Below are 5,496 nucleotides of genomic sequence, written 5' to 3'. Positions count from 1 at the left end.
GTTCATACAAAACACACAACAACATCCAGAACTGCAAACAAAAAATTACCTAGGGTTTTGCTGCTACACAGTGACCACAGTTGCGTTTTCTTGCTGCCTAGCAGCGAAAATTTACTACTCAGCAATAAAATTTCACTGTTGAGCAGCAACCTGCGAACTATGACTCCCTCCTAAATCACCCGCCAAAGGGTGTCAATACCTACCTACTTCCCCTATCCTGCACATAAAAAGCCTACGCTTGCAGCCTGACTATTCCTCCCACCACACCTCTTCTCTCAAGGGTTTTGCATCAATCAAGTCTCCCTCTCCAGGGTAATACCTTTCTTGGTTTCTTCAAGCTTTAATGGTTTTCTTCAATCTTTGTCTGCTTCCAAGCTTTCATGGAAAGCTTGGACATAGATCAATATGAGCTTTTCTTTCCCTTCCTCTCTCTTTCCTTCCCCTTTCTCCCTTCCCCTCTCTTTCCTCTCCCTTTCCCTAACCCTATCCTAATACATAGAGCTCTAATAGAGAGCTTTGATGGAGAGCTCTCCATCAAAGCTTTCTATTAAGCATTCTATGCATAGAGCTAGGGTTTAGGCTTAACATAAACTAATTTTTTCATTCACTTATGCATTAAGAGTAGGGTTTAGGGTACTCACCTCTTTTTGTTCTTGTTCTTCTTGCTTACTAATGTGTTAATGAGGACTAACTTTTTTATTTATTATGTTTCTTTTTTGTAGGTTTATTCAAGTGAGCAAGGGTTTGGGCATAGCCTCTCATACGGTAAGCCCTCTTTCATCTTTTTTGCTTATGCTTCTTGTCTTTGTGTTTTTACACCCTTGGGTGTCAGGGATTAGGGTTAGGTCAATAGGCAATAGGCTTTATACATAGCCTTATGCAATAGGCCTCTTGCAATAAGATAATTCATAGGCCTTATGCAATAGGGCTTATGCATAAGCCCTATGCAATAGGTCTATGCATAGCCTTATGCATAGGGCTTATGCATAAGCCCTATGAAATAGGTTTATGCATAAGCCCTATGCAATAGGTTTATGCATAGCCTTATGCATAGGGCTTATGCATAGGCTATGAAATAGGTTTATGCATAGCCTTATACATAGTGCTTATGCACATGCTATATGCAATAGGTTTATGCATAGCCTTATGCATAGGGCTTATGCATAGGCTATGCAATAGGCCTCATGCAATGGGGCTTTATGCATAGGCTATGCAATAGGCCTTACGCATAGGGCTTTATGCAATAGTCCTTATGCAATAGGGCTTTATGCATAGATATGGGGCATTGTTATATGCCATCTAGAATGCTGCTTATGTCAAGTTAGGAGTGGTTATCCTCGAGTAGGTGGTTATAGTGGAGGGGGAGTCCTCGATCTTCCCACTATACTTCTCTTGTAAAAGAGGAGTTTTCTTTGTCTTTAATAGTGGGGAGCATGTGGAAAGTCCTCAAAAGCTATCATCCGAAAGGAGCACTGTCCACCTTGCTTGTTTAAGCAGTATTCTAGGAGGTCTTAATATCACATGTTGTATTTTTTGTCTAAGCTTGTGTTATTGTTTTCTCTTGGTTGGCTTGACATTGTCGAGGTAAGTGGCCTTATTCATTCAACCTCATGTTTATTGCACCCTTGGGTGCTGGGTTTACGAAATGGACTTATGCATAGAGATATGAGGAATTATTATATGCCATCTACAATGTTGCTTATGTCAAGTTAGAAGTGGTCATCCAGAGTAGGTGGTTATAGTAGTGAAGGGGGAGCCCTCGATCTTCTCACTATCCTTCTCTTGTAAAAGAGGATTTTCCTTTGGCTTTCATAGTGGGGAGCATGTGGAAAGTCCTCAGAAGCTATCATCTGAAAGGGGCACTATCCACCCTACTTGTCTAAGCAGTATTGTAAAAGGTATTTAACAATGTTCTAATATCATATGTATTTTTTGTCTAAGCTTTAAGTATGTCTTTTGTTAGAGCAATTGTGTTTTGTTGCCTCATTCATGTATGTAGCAGCAATGCCAATCGACCCGTCTCACAAGACCTTGATGTGGCAAATCTACTATCTATTATAAATGAACGATATGGGCAGCACGCTTAGCCTCAGTTTACTCAGACACAAGTATGGTTCCATCATCAAACCTTTTCACATACACAAAGTTAATCTTTTGTGAATTCTATAAGTCTTATATTTTAATCTTATATGATGCAGGTGGGTTACAATCAGGCGAGTCGATGCCATGGGAGCAATCTACCCCACTTGCTCAGTTAGGGCAGACCACACCTTTGATAGGTGTGAGGCCAAGTGGTGCAAGCCCATCACGACATGGTTGTGATCAGTCTACACCACCTTTCTCGACTAGACCCACCCTTTCTCCCTCAGGTCCATCTTCACCATGATAAACGACGTAGTAGGGAGTGTGGGGGGGATAGTAGACATACTAGCGGGAGGGGAGAAGGCTGCTTTTGCTTTGGCAAAAGTAGCACTAGGTCTCCCGATGCGTCTCCCCAATAGGGGGGCCTTTCATCTACACATTATGAGACAGTCCCCAAGAGACCCATTCCACCATTCGATCCACACACCCTACCATACAACGTGGATGTGGATGGTACCCTCCTGATGGATGTATGAGGAAAGCAAGTCATGAACCATATGCATGTACTTGTAAACTTGGAGTTCGTGAACTCCTTCAAAAAGTGGAAAGCACAAGATGAACGTTCTAAGCAATACGTATCGATGTGCTTAAGTTGGAGTTCCCTGTTCCACATGCAGGTCTTTGCTTCTCAATGTGAGAAGTGGATGAAGAGGCAGATCAAGCTTTTGCTCTCTAATATAGGCGAGCAAATATCAAGAGAGCAGCAAAGAATAACTTGGAGAAGCCTAGTGTTTTCACGACCAAGAAGTGGAGGCATGCATGTAGCTTTGTGAGAAAGCACCTAGGTGCTTTTTAACAACAAGAGGCGTCGAGTGCATCTCGATTACAGAAGCGAGGGACTTTACACTTCGGCTTCTACAGGAAATCCTTGTTTATTGCTCATTTCGTAAAGTAATCATTTCTTCTCCTCTTTCATTTTGTTTTGTACTATATTGTTTTCTTTAAATAATTATATATTTTCTTAAATTTTTTTGTAAAGGGAGGTTATTGGGTGTGACCCAACAAAGGAGGAGTATGACTATGGGTATAGAGGCCCCATCCACAATTGTGGGTGTAGATGTATACGCGAGGCATATGCTTGGATGCGTTCATTTTGGGGACTCAAGAATATGAGGTAAGTGAGCCTAAACCATTCTCTTTTCTATATCTAATTATATTTTAATGCTCTTGGTTACGTTGCGCTTGATGGCATGTATGTAGGATGAAGGAGAAGATGAAGAGGAGGATCCTGATTATTAGCATGAAGCAAGTGAAGAGGACGAGGAAGACAATGATGATGATCACTCAGAATCCGATGAGGATTCTAGTTAGATACCTCTTCATTGTAAACACTTTATATATATATATATGGCCAAAGGCCCAACACTTTCTGAAATATAATACCTTTTTGGGCTCAATTTCATTCTCCACAATCTATGTGTTTCTTATATTTGTGTTTGTGTCATAAATCTAAAATTCTGACTCTATTTTGATTTAAAAAAAAGAGTAGGGGCAGCGGAGTGGGGAGGCCTGTGCAGACTCCCGAGTCTGCCCCAGCTCTTTTTTCTGTTGTGTAGAGCTTTCGCTGCTCAGCACAGTAGCAAACTCGTTGCAACAAGAATAACAATGTCTCTAGCAGTGAAAATGGCCCACCGACATCTACCTAGCCTTCTAGTTATAAAAACGCTACTAGTTTTGTTGCTAGACCCTCATTATGTTGTAGTGCATGATAGTGTTGTATCTAAGATTTTATATTTGGGAAAAGGCTTCTTTAATGTTCTCTTTATCAAGGGTCAAGCAGTCTCTGAGCTATTTACTAAAGGGCTGCTCAACCTAACTAAGGATCAAAGGGTAAAAGGCTAGATTTTCATGGGAATTTGAGTCCTGCCTATTACTCTAATCCTTTTAGTCCACTTAATGATAGTGATAGCCGCCGCTCGTCTAAATAAAGATTTGACTTTATAGTAGGGGAAGCTTGGAAAGGAATCCAAAATGAACAAAACAATATGAGGAATGAAGAGGATGTTGAGATGGTACAGGAATCTGAACTTTCATGAAAAATTATCTAGAGTTTATTGGATGTACGTGGAACATTAAGGGCATCAAAGATAAAAAGAAGAACGCCTTGTTTTGGGGGTACTGAAATCTTGAGGCTTCTTGGTTTTTGCTATCCAAGAGCACAATATTTTTGGAAAAATTCCTAGATTATGTAGGTTTACTGAATGGGAGATTTTTTATGGTGGGATTAATTTTAGGTACAATGGTGGGAACATAAATAAATGGGCTGACATAGATCTCTCTCATTACCCAACAAGGAAACTAAGAGTGAATAACTTGCTTCTTAAGGACCCTCTCTTTGTGGATTATACGGAAGAAGCAACTAGAAAACTTAAAAGGAGAAGGGGAGTTGATGGTGCCTGGAGGCAATTAGAAAACTTAAAAGGAGAAGGGGAGTTGCCAATGAAATGCAAGGGATTAACAGAGTTGTGGGTAAATTAAGGGCCGAGGAAAGGAGAGGGGAAAGAAGGAAATGGGCAACCTTATTAGAGGAACTCCTTGTTAAGAGACAAACTAAAGGTTTGGATGCGAAGGATACTACATTGTACTTTAAGTGCCAAGCTAGTATTAAGGAGGAGGAGGATAGATGGTCTTGAGAACAAGAGAATTGGGCTAAATAGAATTTCTTTAATAACAAAAGGAAACCTGATAGTAGATTATTCAAACTTCCAAAAAGGAAGAGTGATAGTGAGGTTGTGGAAAGCATTCTGGATGAATATGGGACCCCCCTTGGACCATATGAATACTCTTGCTAAGAAGTGGGTTAAATTCCTGGGATCTACTCTTAGCTTGAAGGAAGATTGTTCCTTGAGGAGGTTTCAAGTTGAAGATAGGTTTTTGGGCTTACTAAGCCAAAATGTGGATCCAGACAAAGTAAGATGGCTAGAAAGGGATATTGATGTGGAGGAATGTTGGTGTGCCTTGTTAAAACTAGGGAAAGATAAAGCCCCTAGCTGGGATGGTCTATCCACATAGTTTTTAATAGCCTTTTGGCCTTCCTTGAAGGATTTTGTGGGTGGTATTTGTAGAAGAGCTTTTAATATAGGGCTTATGGATAAGGATTTTAAAGAAGGGCTAGTGAAGCTCATTCCAAAACAAACTACTTGTAATAGGTTTGGTCACTTGAGGCCCATTACATTGGTAACAATGATTTACAAAATTCTGGCCAAAGTGATTGCTCTTAGAATTACTCCAGTCCTACAAGATGTTGTTTTCAAAAAACAACATGGTTTTATCAAAGGAAGGTCAATATATAATAATATCTTTGGTGCATTGTTGGGAAGAGATGTGGCTATTAAAACTCATTAAAATTGCATC

This window comes from Cibotium barometz, chromosome 21 (assembly GCF_041138505.1).
Source record: "Cibotium barometz isolate CiBa-2024 chromosome 21, ASM4113850v1, whole genome shotgun sequence".
In the NCBI taxonomy this organism is placed as follows: domain Eukaryota; kingdom Viridiplantae; phylum Streptophyta; class Polypodiopsida; order Cyatheales; family Cibotiaceae; genus Cibotium; species Cibotium barometz.
Note: the sequence above shows the minus strand (reverse complement) of the source record.